Here is a 17,279-nt window from a genome sequence, read left to right on the forward strand (position 1 = left end):
GACACAGACAAATAGATAAATGAGGTTTGCATTGAAGGGATCTCCATATAAGGGCATTACATGGACGCAGACAAACAGATATCTCCATATATGGGCATAAATGGACACAGGCAAACAGATGGTCAAAACAGGTCGTATGACAACGGGTATAATGTGGTTTGCATTAAAGGTTGGGGCATTCATTCCCTATTTACATCGTTCCCGAGTTGGCAGGTCGCAGACTATAGACGCTCGGCCGCCCGAGCTTCTAGGGGTAATAATAATAATAAGTCACACCACCACCAAACTCGATGCAATATAATTGCAATAAATGGTAAATGGTTAATTCTGAAGTCTCTAAATGAAATAAGATAACAGCTAATGGTTACAATACTGTAACCCAACTACATGTTACGACATGTAACATTGCGTCGTCTATACCCCCCAAAAAAACTAACATACAAACTATCAATGCACCTTGTCATGGCGTGTCGACAGCTTTCAGATCTGTTCTTTTGGGCACATAAACAATGAGGCACGAAGCCGCAATAGAGGCTACAAAGTACGCATTTTGGTGACCAAATAGGCACCGTAAAAGACAGTGGGCATGTGGGCATGGTGGGCAACATTTGCATTTATTTATTTTTACTCAAACATTTTTATCGTACCATTTCTGTAAGTTTTTCTTCACCCAGTGTCAATTGTCTAATGTAATCCTGTGGGAGGCAGTGAGACCAGCTTACTGCATGTTTTTTGTGAAGGTACCTATTACATAGGGGCAATGGGGAGAACATGCAAACTCCACACAGAAAGGCCCTTTTGCCAACCCCATAGGGTATGGAATGGAACCTGGGACCTTCTAGCTGTGAGGCGACAGGGCTACCGACTGCACCACCATGCCCCAACCCACTTATTCAACTTCATGTAATATCCGCAGCGTAACATGAACCAGAAACACCTGTTTCCCCCCTCCGTGTGCAGGTATATGCCTGATTTTGTTTTTGTTTAGGCTTATTTTACTCAAACACGCACGCATTAACGACCACATGACACGCTCTCTCTCTCTCTCTCTCTCTCTCTCTCTCTCTCTCTCTCTCTCTCTCTCTCTGTCTGTAGATAATGATTTATGATCTGCAAAGTAACTAAAGTTTTAAAATAATTGTAGTGGAGTAAAAGTACAATATTTGGAACCGAGATGTAGTGAAGTAGAAAAGGTATTGGAAATTGTAAATACTCAAGTAAAGTACAAATACCTAAAATTGTACTTAAAGGAGGACTTCACCACTTTTCAACCTGTCTTCATATAATAGGTCCTCACTAATGTTCATAATAAAATAGCACAATTCTTTTCTACTCAGTCTGGGTCTCATAGGAGAGCTGTCAAATCCTTCCACCGGTGACATCATCGTTTGACAGATTTTTTTAAAACAATATTTTTGAATTTTTTGAAAAGGCAAAGGGTACTGTTGTCCCCTCTCCCAGAAAGCCATACCTAACACCATACCAAAAATCAGAAACTCTTCACCAACTGCACCAAATTTATGTTTTTTGACCAGTTTGGCCCCAGCTAAGATGGTATAGTTGATTAATGATCTCTTGTCCTTTAATTATTGTTCCCCAGCCTTAGTCTTTGGGTTAGAGTTCAACATAGTCATTTACAAGACTTCTTTCCATTACAAGTCACAATCTGGTGTAGTTTTGGTTTGACGTCTACCTGGTAACAAGTGATGAGAGTGAATGGTGTTTTTTCATTGGTTTTTGTAGACCATTGATGTTAGAGAAGTGAGTCAGTGTTCAGTTCCACATCAGAACTCATCGACACAACTTCAACTAAACTCTGAAACACCTGAACTCATCAACACTTCTTCTAACCTCTGAAACATCTCAACTCATCAACACTTCAACTAAACTCTGAAACATCTCAACTCATCAACACTTCAACTAAACTCTGAAACATCTCAACTCATCAACACTTCAACTAAACTCTGAAACATCACAACTCATCATGACTTCTACTAATCTCTGGCTCTGTGTTTCACTGTGTTTCATCTCTTTCCATGGAGCAGGTAAACTTTATTGTTTTTGTAAATGTCTCACATTTTGTTGATTTTAGTGTATGCTTGTTAAAGTAAAGTCTGACATGTGATTCACGTCAGACTTTACAGGAGTAGAACTGAACCAGGGCCGCCACAAACCATTTTGGTGCCTGACCCACAACTGGCTGTTGGGTATTATCACAGACATATTATGCATTTCTTGTATATGTTATGACAACATTTTATTTGAGGTTTAACACTATTATAATTCATGTTGCACAAAGAATAAGGCATTCAAATAACAGATATACGCAGGCTACCCCAAAGCAGACGTGAGTTTCAGAGTACTTGTCGCCAAAAAACATGGACAAATACAATTTAATTAATCAGACTCAGTTGTGCATATTTGTTTAAAATCTGTGTGTACAATTAGTGAATGAGATCCAATATGTCTGTGTTGACAGATTTGTGATATTTCTACTTTTCTATTTCCAGATGGATTCCTCAACTTACAGGTCAATGAGTGTGTGTTCAACTCCACTGACGTGAAGGACATACAGTACATCAAATCACAGTATTACAATAAACAAGAGATCACCAGGTTTGACAGCAGGGTGGGGCAGTTTGTCGGCTACACTGAGTATGGTATGAAGGTAGCAGCCTCCTTTAATAAACTACCTGGATACCTGCCTGCAATGAGAGCAGAGGCAGCAAGATACTGCAAACACAACGCTGAGAGCGACTACCCTAGAGCTTTGGAGAAGACTGGTGAGCTGATCTCAGGACAGCACTCAACACTCATCATCACCAAAAAATTTAAAATAATGCATTGATCTTCTAATGGATAAAAAAAAACGTAATAATCATTTTAAAGTGAACTTTAAATTGAGCCTCTTGTACTGAAATGTACTTTTGATAGTGTTGGTGTGAGGATGATGATGATGATGATGATGATGATAAAATGATAATAGCTTGAATTTATATAGCGCCTTTCATGAACCCAAGGACACTTTACAAAACCTTTAGTGTGGGGATTTAAGGAGAGCAAATGCTAATTTCGTGCAATTTTGACTTAAAGCGCAAAGTTTTGCACAGATGTAGCCCAGGGCTTGCTCTAATGATTTAGCTAGGGTGCCCGAGTCTGCGATCTTCGGGGTCGCCACAGCGGCCAAATCAAGTTGGGCTCCCATTGACTTTCGATACAGGAGGAAAATACCCAGAATATTTTTTTTCTGGGTATTTAAGGAGGATCTGAGGGGTCTAACTAGGGGTTTGTCATGATGCTGAATCCATTTCAGGCATTTGTTTTGCACAAAAAACATTCAGTGGGCTAGAAATGGCCTCAGAAAACAATACACGTATGGGTGAGTATTCATGTTAGTCGGACACCTTAGGGTTTTTTTTTCTCGTGCTAATCAGCCTAAAAGTGCAAAATTTTGCACAGATGTAGCTCAGGGCATGCTCTAATGATTTAGCTAGGGCGCCCGAGTCTGCGACATTCGGGGTCGCCACAGCGGCCAAATCAAGTTGGGCTCCCATCGACTTTAGTGATGAAAAGTGATGAGTCATCACTTTTCAGAGTTCTGTGGGTGCTGTGGTGACCCCGAAGGTCGCCGACTCGGGCGCCCTAGCTAAATCATTAGAGCATGCCCTGCATCTGTGCAAAATTTTGCACTTTTAGACTGATTAGCACGAGAAAAAAAACCCTAAGGCCTCCGACTAACATGAATACTCACCCATACGTGTATTGTTTTCTGAAGCCATTTCTAGCCCACAGAATGTTTTTTGTGCAAAACAAATGCCTGCAATGGATTCAGCATCATGACAAACCCCTAGTTAGACCCCTCAGATCCTCCTTAAATACCCAGAAAAAAAATCTTTTTCTGGGTATTTTCCTCCTGTATAGAAAGTCAATGGGAGCCCAACTTGATTTGGCCGCTGTGGTGACCCCGAAGGTCGCAGACTCGGGCGCCCTAGCTAAATCATTAGAGCAAGCCCTGGGCTACATCTGTGCAAAATTTTGCGCTTTAAGTCAAAATTGCACGAAATTAGCATTTGCTCCCCTTAATCCCCACACTACATGGACAAACAACCAAACAAAAAACTATAAGGTCTGTGTTGAATACTTGAAACTTTCTCAAATACTACTACTACTACAGTACTACTACTACTACTACTACTACTACTACTACTACTACTACTACTACTACTACTACTACTACTACTACTACTACTACTAATAATAATAATAATCTTGTTCCTGCAGTGGAGCCTGACGTGACACTGGCCTCAGAGACACCCCCTGGTGGTGGTAAACACACTCACATGTTGAAATGCAGCAGCTATGAGTTCTACCCGAAGGCCATCCTGGTGACCTGGCTGAGAGGAGAAGAAGAAATCACCTCTGGTGTGTCCGATACTGATTTGCTGCCTGATGGAGACTGGTACTATCAGTACCACTCCTACCTGGAGTACACACCCAGGTACACACCTAATAGACACCTATACATAGAAATACACACCTCTACTGGTACTACCAGTACCACTCCTACCTGGAGTACACACCCAGGTACACACATAATAGACACCTATACATAGAAATACACACCTCTACTGGTACTACCAGTACCACTCCTACCTGGAGTGCACACCCAGGTAAACACCTAATACATTAATCAATTCAATTGTTGCCTTTTAATCGATCATTATTTTTGTTAAAAGCATCGAATGACTTTTTACATTTGCGTCCTAACTAACATTTAGCTGGGGACCCCCTGGAACTCCCACAAGGACCCCTGGAGGGTCCGGTCCCCACTTTGAGAACCACTGCCTTAGGGCATCTGGGAAAGGCCTTTGGTTCAAAATATCAAAATATACTTATTACCAAAAGTAAAAGAAAATATTGTAGAAAAAAGGAGCCGATCTACAAGCTCACAATGTTTCACATTGATTCGGACCCGGCCATTTAACTCCGGTATAGAGCCTCCATAACAACGCCACGGCACAGAGGTACTGTACAGTTTAACGCTGGGGAGCGTTGGTCTTTTGAAGAGGACGCATGAGCTAAAAGGAGGCTGCAATTTTGTCTTTATGTTTACCAAACTTCCACGCAGGTGGGTTTTAATGGTCGGTAGCGGTAACGGTAGCTCGTTAAGTTACAATTGTCATTGGGTAGCGGAGTAACTTAACGGATTTGTTTTTCAAGTCAGTAACGACTAAAGTAACTTAACAAGTTACTTCAAAATGTAACGATACCCAACACTGTATATATATATATATATATATATATATATATGGGTCAGTGACGTGACGCCCCAAAAAACATGTTTTTAAAAAAACTTTAAATAGCAGGCATAAAAATTATTTACTTTTGTTCTACTCACTCTCAACTTTATGGAAACACATTTTGTTTTTAGATATTTTATTGGAATCAGACTTTATTGAGCAGTTTGTTGTACTTGTGCCTAAAACCGTCATCTGGTGTGACATGACAATAATTGTTCATAAAATGAAAATGGAGTACACCTTTCTTAAGTTACTCACTTTATCAAAGTCCTTTATCATAACTAACCTGTGATCCACTATAGTTTTGTGAAAATTAATTGAATCTGTATATTTTTTTCATAATCATCACTCTGTGTGAGGCCCATGTTGTCGATCTTTCAACATATTTTAATTTTATTCTGACAAAAACTTTCTTTAAAATTACACAAATATTTGTGACTCTTCCTGATACTATTTTCTATGTAAACCATACACATTGTTTCGGTTTCATCATTAATAAAGGTATGATTTCTCACTATTTGGAATGTCACACCAGATGACTTAGTGTCACACCAGATGACCATATCTTCATGTGTCAAAGCAAACTGTGTTTTAACCTACCTATTAGTGAGTACTGAACTTTACTGATTGATTAAACAATTACCCAGGAAAAACAGCAACAGTAAAATTGCTTTAACATTAAATAACATGGCCTTAATATTTCTGAACAGGATAGTATTGTTGGGCCTTAACATAGGATAACAAAGAATTGTAGTAGTAGATGGATGATGAGGATGTGCACAGGAATGCTACGCACACCTAAGTCTTCTGCCGGCCCACGGCAGAAGGATCTTAAAGAGACAATAAGGTGCATAGCCACACTGGGAGCCAAGGCAACATTTTATTAACACCAATTATTGGAAACAACTCAGCATTCAGGTGTATTACTTTTTTCCGAAGTCTCCTGAACTTGAACACAGCATTTTGAGTTGAACACATTTATTTACGAATCATGTCGTTACACCACATCTCCACTAGCTAAAGAGTGCTGGGTTGTGCAACTCCGAAAATAGCTGATCTACAAGCTCTCGCAGCACAATGCGTTGAGAGCTTGTAGATCAGCTATTTTCGCTATGTTTGTCTCGGGTCCTACCTTACCTCATTGTCCAGTCCAGTGAGTGAAAGTACAAAAGTATTAGATTAGATTAGAATAGACATTTAGACTGCATTGTACATCAGCCAGTCACATTTGGTGAGGGTATAGACATTTAGACTGTATTGTACATCAGCCAGTCACATTTGGTGAGGGTAGCAAACCGTTTGCCCTGTTGCGGTTCTGCTATGCCACAGACAACTTCCTGCTCTTTGTAGAAAATGCAGTCTCGCCCCTTTGGCCAGACAAAACCATTTTTCATTTTTCCAAGTTGATTCATGCAGTTTATCTCTAGCCCCTCCTTATTAATGGTAACAATCTGCCCCACATATGGCTTTCCCTCATATTTGATTATGACAAACTGTCCTTGTGTGTATTCATCTGAGGAGGTGTCTGAATCCTCAGCTTGGGCCTCTCCAATAGATGCACTTGTGTCCAGCACCTGAGTAGAAGACCTTCAGGAGGAGACATTTAAATGTAATTTATTTGTCAGGTAGATTGTTTTTAGTAGTAAAATGTAATTACTAGCAAGTCCTCAAGTTTGCCAAGTATGTTATACTCACTGAGCTCCGGAAGCTGTTTTGGGCCTGCAGCTGACCTGGGAAGGGGGCAGTTCCGCAGATGGGCCACCACTTAGTTAAGGAAGAAAAGGAATGAATGGATGACATAAGTTACTTTATTGTCATTAAACAGGTACAATTACAGGTATCATAAAATTGGCAAAGAGAATGATTTAGTTATACTTACTCATCACTTGTCTTGTCACCTGGCACCTCCTCAGCCCTGGAGACTTGGTCGAACTGTAATTTACGTGGGTTGTGACAGGTGCAGATCTGAGGAAACTGGCAGAAACAACTCAGGTCTCTGTAAACTATCTTTCCCGGGAAGATAGAAAGAACCTGGTGCGTAGTGCTGATGCCAGTCACTGGACGCACTGATGGAGGGACCATTTCATCCATGTTGGATATCTTCTCTTCTTCGATCCACATGACAGTGACTTTTTCAGAGGACTTCTGTAAATACTCACACAGATCCCTCGGTGTTTGTAGGTCACTGCCTCCGAGGACATACATGTCTGCCTTACGCTTCAGCACCCCTCCCACACCATCAGGTGCGCCCTTTCCATGGGAACGCTCTGAAAAGTTCCAGGTGACCCTCTTGAATCCCCATGTATAAGGAATGCTGCTCATGAGGAAGCAGTTTGTGCGATTCCGGTACTGGGTTGCTGGCCCATCACTGAGGACATGCAGGGTGTCAATTGCATTGTCTTGTTTTCCTCGGAAATCATCAATAACTGGCTTGATGTGTGCCCACACAGCACGCTCATCATGGCGTAAGGACTGTGAAATGGTGGCATAGCACTGGGAGCCACTGACTGAGTAGGCAACTCCGGTATGCACTGTTGCCTGCTGCCTATTGCCACCAAAATGAAACGCCTGAATCTCTGTGTTTAGTTTACATGCATAGTTCTCATTGATTAATTCGCCCTTCCTCCATATCCATTCATTCATCACTATACAGTATGTTTGTGTATTTTGGAAATAATAAAATCACATTTTCTGTACCACCCATTTTCTGTTGTCAAGTGTCTTATATTAACTGCTTATAACGGATAGTTATTATAAAGTGTTACCACAATATAAGGTTTAGGTTTCTGTGAAGGGGTTTCTGCTCTGTCTGATGAATTTGCTGTATCACCGAATGAAGCTAAATTAAAGTTGTACTATGTAACTTTTTTTATAAAACAAATCTTAAAATTCTCCTAACTATTAAATCACAAAAGTTTTAGAAGATCCGCGCCGTGAATTTCAGCCTGTAAAGCCTTCTCTGTATGTAAACTGAGATCCTTGCCGTGGACCGGATCTCGCGCCAAAATTGCGTCATCACACTACCGGCCAATCACAGCGAGGGTTATACAACTGCCGGCCAATCACAGCGCATCTTGAAGTGGGGTCGCTATGGCAGCCATATTTGTTGTCGCCCGTTTGTACCATCCCTTCTCTAGGTAATTTCGCCTACCAGGCAGGGTGAAGGAGTCCGTATCTCTGGAATTACTGAACGCACAGGAACAAGGGACCCCTTAAAAGATAGATCTCAGCGAGGTGGAGGCAGACGCGGGGGTCTGAAGGTACGAAAAACGTCCGAAAGACGCGGACGCGACCGCGGTTTGCTATAGGGCTAATGACCACTAGTTGGGCATCTTACACAGTATGGCTTTAAATTATGTAAAAATGTTTAAAACGTTGTTTTAAACATGTTAAAATGTTTTAAATGGACAAAAGAAACATGGGACTTGTTATTTATTGTTATGTCTGTAGGAAAATACAGTATATATCATCTGGTGTGACAATCAAGTCATCTGGCGTGACAAGCAGATATGTCACACCAGATGACGAAGTGTCACACCAGATGACGTTTTCTGCATTTAGGACTACCTTGAGGCTACCAGGTACACATTAGCATGCTAACAACATGCTAGCTATAACAAAACAACCTAGATTTACATGTAATTATGACCAAAGTTTCAAATAACTTTTGCTTTATTAATGAAAAAGGTGTCACACCAGATGACATCCAGAAGTGCCACACTTGTCAAAGTTTCAACAAGATGGCATTTCATGAAAATGTTAAAATCATACCTCACCTCAGACACCTGTCTTGCAGTTGTGCTGGGAGTGCTGAATAGCCTTACAGAAGAAGGACCTCTCTAGCCCAGTAGGTGTCCAAATTATTGCCTGTTTAATTTTTCCAAACTAGTGTCACACCAGATGATTTTGGTTTGGGGGACAAAATCTTTTTGATCAGAAATGACTGAAAACATTATGCTTGGACTTTGAAAAGATATAGGCTCACAAATAGACATTTTTTTTTGCCTAAATTCATTTTTAAATGAATTTTAGCAATTCTTTTTCTTAGTTTTATTCAAGTTCCCACTTTGAGAAACAAGGTCGGGACAGTCACACCAGATGACATTTACCATGTTTGGTTGAAGATTCTGAAGAAATGAGGAATGAAATGTTTTAATCTTGAGTAAGTTCACATAAAGCTTAATGTCCTGCACAATATTCAGAAGGTTTTTGACAAATATATTTTTTATTTATACATGTTTGACACCGAGGACAGCGAAAACGCTACGTCACGTCACCCACCCATATATATATATATATATATATATATATATATAGGTCGTCCTCAGACGAGCCTTCCATCGTCGCTTCCAGTCATCCCGGTTCTCCATACATCTGGCCAGCTCGTTGGTGCTTTGTGCTCCTACGTCTTTCTTGAGTACATCCACGAATGTTATTGTGGGACGTCCTCGTGACTGGTGCCCATGTGGTTCCCACAGCACCAGTTTGCTGGCAGGAAGCTCCTGATGTCTTTGGCAGTGTCCTGCTAGTCTCATTCTTCTGGCAGCAATTTTCTCGCTAACCCTTGGTATTGCCATATACAGGCTCTTGTTGGTAACATGTGCATTCTTGCTGATGTTAAGTACTGCACGCAACATTCTGGTGTAGCACCCGTCTAGAGACTTCTGCAGGGTTGGCTTCAGAGTCCAGCATTCACTGCCTGGCTGAAGTGGTTAGTGTGTTTTGTAATAATACAAATCTAGTAAGTATAAGTAAAATAATTGTATAGGAGTAAAAGTGCAATATTTGCCTTTGAGATGTAGTGGAGTAAGTAAAAGCATTAAATATACATACTGAAAATACTCCAGTAAAGAAAAAATAGGCCTACCTCAAAATTATAGTAGGAGTAAATGTAATTAGTTACTTTCTACCACTGCCATGCACCAAACCCTGGAACTATTCAGATTACATAAACTATTCAGATTACATAAACAACTCTGGAACTAATCAGATTACATAAACAACTCTGGAACTATTCACATTACAAAAACAAGCTGTTTTTAGCTATAAGCCACAAGTTGGCGAAGCTACAGTACAAGCGCACGCGTTCAGGATAAATGCTGTTGATCATGTTCATTAAACATAATAACAAGGCTCATTACTTCTCACAGCTGAAATAATCAAATGTCTTTAAAAGCACACTGGTCGTGTGTGTGTGTGTGTGTGTGTGTGTGTGTGTGTGTGTGTGTGTGTGTGTGTGTGTGTGTGTGTGTGTGTGTGTGTGTGTGTGTGTGTGTGTGTGTGTGTGTGTGTGTGTGTGTGTGTGTGTGTGTGTGTCACAGATCAGGAGAGCAGATCTCATGCATGGTGGAACACCCCAGCCTGACCGCGCCCATATTTGCCCACTGGGGTCAGTTAATCTACTTAATCTAATGTGATGTGTTGTGATCTTATAGATCAGCTGTTTTCACTGTTAAATGCTTGGAGATAATTACATTTAAAAAGACAATTGCCTAGTATAATGATATGCTTAAATTAAGGGATGACAGGTTGAATGTGGTTAAAACTAGATATATATTCTTAGGGTATAATATTTTCCCCTGCATGCATCGGAAATTACAGTACCATAGGTGTGCAATGGTCATCACAAAATATACAAGGCCCATCTGTGGGCTGCTGTGCTGTGCTGTGCTGTGCTGTGCTGTGCTGTGCTGTGCTGTGCTGTTTATGTGCATTGTAATCATATTTTATTATATTATCAGATGACTCCATGCCAGAGCAGGTGAAGAACAAGTTGGCCATCGGAGCATCAGGTCTGGTTTTGGGTCTGGTCTTGTTCCTGACTGGATTCATCTACTTCCAGTGGAAGAAAAGAGGTGATTTACATGTTTAATTCACACCTTTAATTAGGCCTACTTGATGGCTACCAGTGGAATAAACAAGGTTATATCTTGATGTAATGCTAGGTTGAGTTTAATTAGACTGAGGTCATTAGATGAAGCTGAAAACCCACAGCACTGAACTACCTCTGGATCAGAGTTAAAGGGATAGTTCACCCAAAACACACTCTTTTTTCTATCTATCGATTATTTGCATCATATGCCACTCAGCGTCACTCAAGCACTCGTTGGGAAACTCCTACTGACTCCTCATGACTCCTGATAACTTTTTTTGCCACTCAGTAGACGTTCCCGCAGAACTCATTCCTGCATAATTTCCGGGTACGATGATTTCACGCGTACGCTCTATACAGACTTGAATATCCAAAGACAATGATTTGATGACCAGAAGTGGTTCCCTATGGAGACACAAAGAGTCTCCTGATATTATTAGCTTTGGAATGCGAAAAAAAGAAAAAGAAAAAAGAAATGGGGTGGGTAATCGATAGGAAAAAAAAGTCATTTTGGACATGAACTGTCCCTTTAATACTTGATTGAAAGTCTGTCTGTCTGTCTGTCTGTCTGTCTGTCTGTCTGTCTGTCTGTCTGTCTGTCTGTCTGTCACCTCTTTATATGCCTTTAATATAGTTTTTCTTCTATCAGGTCGTATCCTGGTGCCGACCACCACCAACTAAGGTGACGATGTTTACACTCTTCACACACTTCCACAAACACATGTTATTATGTTTATAAAACGGCTGCTTATTCAAATTCACTATTTGAAGACTTTTACAATGAACTGCATTGTTGTCCAAGTCAGCCTCTTGAACTAGAAAGTATTCCAGACAGCAGAAAACTCAAGCCAGTCAAGTCCTAACCTATAGCAGGAAATATGAAAGTATCAATGGAATGTGGAATTTCTTGTTAATCTACTGGACGTAAGCCGTTGCCTTAGTTACAGCAGCACTGTTGTTGTGAAGCAGTTATTTATTTACTAACATGAGAAGTGTGTAAAAAGATCATTATTTCTATTCAGCAAAGGAGATGTAAAATCCTCAGTATGAGATGAGATTGAATGTTCATTTGATCTAATAATTCCTGCCTGTCAATCTGTCATTCAAAGTCCTTTAGTGTAGCCTGTCCTGCTGTCCATCAGTCTGTAAATGTCAATCAATCAGTCCTGGCTCATTCATTGGTCGTCCTGCTTGTCTGTCATGTTCTATGAGAGGTAGAATTAGTATGTTTCAACCATAACTATATATTACACACATTTATAAGACTGTTAAAACTAATACACATTTATAAGAGTGTTAAAACTAATACACACATTTATTAGACTGTTAAACCTACACATCTTGATTCTAAATGTTTTCTCTGTCATTCTAACCATAAGCTTGTGTTTTCAGAGCTGCAGCCTAGTCGTTGCTGCCCCCAGGTGGAGAGAGGAGGAAATGCACGTCTGTTCAATCAACTTTTAAATTCAGCACTAAGCTGACCTTTAGACCCACCCTTTAGAGCCTAATTAACCCTTTCCATGGATGTGTATTCTAAACAAAAAGCTAACTCGCTCAAATGATAACCAAAGCTAACAGTAATGTGTGGAGTTTTTGCCGTTTGTGACCCTGCTTCGAATCAGATTCTATAGTTGTGCTGTGAAGTGGCTTTTCCAGACTTTTTTGACTGTTGAGGTCCACACGCAGTATGCATGTGTCAGTCAGAATAGCATTTATGTCTCCACTATGTATAACTAACATTAGTGTCTTACTGTGTTTCTTTTACTTTCTTAGCCAAATTGTATATTTTATATGTTCAGACTCATCATTCCAAAACAGCATGTTCAGTCTTACAACAGAACGAATATTAAAGTTTTATTTAAAGATCATACAATTTAAATAGTCAGGTCACCTACTAGATGCAATAGGAGTGTGTGGCACCAATGCCAAGAGTGCATACTGGAGTGTGTGGCACCAATGCCAAGAGTGCATGTATACTGTAGGCCTAATCTCTTAACAAACGCTCATTTAAAAATAAATGCATTCAAATGGATTGCATTCAAATGGTTGTTCATCCCACGTTAAAACATGATTGTAAGCTGTTTTGTTACATGTATAAGTATGTTACATACTCTATAGAGTAGCAAAGAAGCCACAAAAGATTGAATAATCTCTTGAGTAGCATCCATCCACAACTGTTGCATTTAGCAATGACTCATCCAACCGTTATTGTTGTCTTGTCACTTCATGTTAAGACACAGAAAACCCCTTTCCACTGATTCTCAAACATTGGGTCATGAGTAAATATCTCCTTTTTCCGTTTCCTAAACACTTTTGATTAAAAACAATTACAACAATGTTCCATAAATAGATAAAAAAAAGTTTAAGAAGTAGTGAAAATGGCAGAACTACAAGTTGCATTGCAACATAAAAAAAAAACAAAGTTTTTCTTTAAGCACTTTCAACCTTGTGTGGTTTAAAATACTTCTGTTGGTTTATAAAGCATCGCATAGTTTAAATACTACTGTTGGTTTATAAAGCATTGAATGGTATAACATGCTACTAATGTTCAGCATGTTCATTAGTCTCTCTGAGCATTGTGCATTAATTAGTTCACCTGAGCAGTGTTCATTAGTTCAATGGTACCAAACTTTTCAGGCTGTGACCCCTGAAAAGAATCATATTTGAACTGGGGACCCCCACCCTGACAAGCACTTGGAATTGCAGTTATTACATTTAGTTGGACTTGACTCAATGTTGCCCTGATTCAATGTGATAATCGGATAAGTTAAACAAATGTAGACATAAAATATAGATGGACAGCTTCAAAATCTCTTATCTTTGGAGGGAGAGAGATGCAGCACTGGGAGGCTTTTGTTTCTGGGGTCTGACTGAGTTAAACTCTTGAACTGATGATGATGATGATGATGATTTCCAATGTACTGCAGTTGAGTTTGAGAAATGTGTTTGGCATCCATATCTTTAATTCTGTGAGGCCTCTGGCCGAGGGCTGTTATGTTGTAATACTGGTGTCTCTGTTTTAACTCAGCCTAATAATCCTGGTCTCTATAATGCCTCCCCCTGGCCAGCCGGGGCGCCTGATGGAGGGGAAAGGAACCAGGGAAGCTCCCTCCTGTCAGGTGATTAGAAGCGGCCAGCTCACTCCTCATGCATGGAAGGAAGCATGAGCTCAGTTCTCCCCAGGTTGGCAGAGGGAGAGCAGAGCCTAGGATTACATCTTAGCAATTGGCACTGGGTGAAAAATGGGTTATAAAATCATTAGGTGAACTAAAACAAAACTAATAAAAGATTATGACTAAAACTAAATAAAAAGGTGCCGTCAAAAATAAATCATCCGTGAAATACAACATTAATCCATAAAATCATGTTTATTCTATTTGGCCCTGCCCTCCTCTGAGGAAGCAGGGCTGGGACTTGATGCTGTTGATTACTCATCATCCCCACCCAGTCCCCACACACACGTCTTGAGTCACACCAGTTATGATGCTTGTTGGTTTAATTTTCCTGGTCATCTTCACAGGTAAGTCATACAATATATTTAGTTATATACATAATGTATGCAGCAGCTCTTTGTGTGTGTACCTTTAAGATACCTCAGAACATGCTTAACTGTGACCCATTGCTCATCAGGTGGCTCTGTAAACTACTGTGACAGTTTGCTTACAGCAAAACCTAAATCAGGTCTCGTACAAACGGTTAAACAGATGAGGCTACCGACTGCCTCTGTGTATTTTCTGACAGCACCACCAGTAGGCCTATAGTTTAGTTTTTGTTCACAAGGTGTCGACCTAGGGCTATGGGCTTACAATCCTGCATGTCATTGACTGATTGAATATTTTCATAAAAAAAAAAAAAACAGTAGTACAAGTATAGTCAAAACAAAAAAACGTAGTAGGCCTACATTACAAGTACAGTTAAGGCCCCTTTACACTGGGCCGAGCCCAGGGCCGATTCCCCGGGGCCGATTGTCGGGATGATCCCCCGGGAAAATCGTTCGGTCGGCCCCGGACTCGGTCTTGGGTTTGTACGGTACCCCGACACGATCGGATTATGTTAATGGGATTTTTATGGCCTCGGGACTCGTCGGAAGCTCTCCCGAGAATATCAAAAAAGCTTGATATTCTCGGGTCATCGGGTAGGAATCCTTTACAATTATTGTCATCTGAATGAGCACACGGGATTGCTTCAGATTATATGAAGCGCGATTATATGCTGCGCAGAGTGTAGGCTATTCTGTCACCTCACAATAGAATAGCCTACACTTTTATTATTATTATTAGCCTACTTACTTTTTACTTTAGCCTACTTTCTCCCTAAAATGTTGTAATCACTTGTTCAAAAACGTTATAGCCTATAGCGTTCTTTTTTTTCCCTTTTTTTCTTCTGCGCAGTCATTTGGCGACAAGGCATGCAGTGTAGGCCTATTCTATCAACTCACGAAAGCCTTTCACACATGGGGATATATAATATATATTTTTTATATTTATAAAAGATAATATATTGGGCTATCATCATGGTGGTTGATGCTACTATGCCACATTATTCATATAATGTAATACTCAAAGTCAGAGACATTCCATTGCATTCCTTTTTTTTTTTTTACTTTTACGCGCGGGCTGCGGGCACATCATTGCGCCTCTCGTGCTGTCAGTTTGTTCATTGGTCCTCAAAGAGGACCGCCAGTCCTTGGGGAGTTCCAGGGGGTCCCCAGCTAAATGATATTGAGGAACCTAGGCCTGTCCCTATTCTATATGCTTGGATGAGGTGGTGGGACAGTAAAAAAAAGCGAGAGGTTAAACTTTTTTTTTTCTGCGACTGCACGCAGGTTTGGACATTCATAATTGCTATTAGCTGATTAAGCTCATGTCTGTTTAATGTCTGGCTGGTTGCCGTTAAAATGCTGGTTGATGCTATATGCCACATTATTATTCATATAATGTCATCATACTCAAAGTCAGAGAGACATACATTCCTTGGGATTCTTTTTTTCTTTTTTACTACGTGCGGTCTTTTTTCTTGTTTTGTTTGGTGTTGTAGCCTATGACCACAACTCATTAACACCACGCAATTTAGGCTATTGTTCAAAAAGGTATATCATTCCCACGTAATATTACAGTGCACACAGGATTATTTGGTCATCAAAATGCGCAGCATAGTTATGTTCCCAAAATAACAGATCTGTTCTCTGTATACGCAGCCATGGCACGCAGTGCATTGTGAGCTTGTATCTGCTTTTTTGGCTATCAACGAACGCGAAGATGGATATTAGTCTACATGAAAAAGGTTCACGACTCAGCCTAATATATTAATAAATTAAAAGGGTTCTATAAATCGACCTATACAAGTGCTACTCTGACAGTGTTGGTTGAAGGCGCTTAAGGTGGGACAGTCACAGACTGAGTTCAAGTTTAAACCTCTCTTTCTTTTTTTGTGCGGAGAAAGGCTCACTTTGATGTAATGGGCAATTTCCTATATTGAACATGCACACCCTTTGAGAGCGGACACCTTTGAGAGCGGACCACCACCTGGAACTGATGCGCTAATTATTTATCTGGCCTAGTTTCGCGCAATGATGTAATGATTAATTTGAGCTCCATATAAGTGAGTTCCAACCTGCATCTTCGAGGTGGCTTTTGATGGCGTTTCACCTCGCTAAAAAACCTCCATGATTTTCACCTTCAACAGATTGGCAGCACTGCAGGACTCATTGCATATGCAAACAGAAGGTAATAAAATGGATTTGGGAGCATATACAATGCGTGTCTCATAAAAAACAATATATATATAGTTGAAGGGCAAATAGACGTTATACACAGTAGTATGGTCGTCAATGTGCGAGCCCATGGCACCTTCCGCGACCCCACGTTGGGTCGGGACACATAGTTTGAGAACCGAGGCTGGAGCCTTGTTTCTTTATTCAATCAACTGCCAGAAAAAATAAAATAAAACTTTTTCCCCAATCAACTCTGGCCCGAGATCGCTAGGGGTGGTCATCCAGGATATCTGGCTCATTTGTAATGGTCTCAGATATTTCGCTTGGCACAGCGGGATATACCGGGCCCGAATTCAAGACTGAGGATCGCTGTCGTTTGAAATGAACACCGATA

The sequence above is a fragment of the Nannobrachium achirus genome (genome assembly GCF_963921795.1).
Source record: "Nannobrachium achirus genome assembly, chromosome: 18".
NCBI classification, from domain to species: Eukaryota; Metazoa; Chordata; class Actinopteri; order Myctophiformes; family Myctophidae; genus Nannobrachium; species Nannobrachium achirus.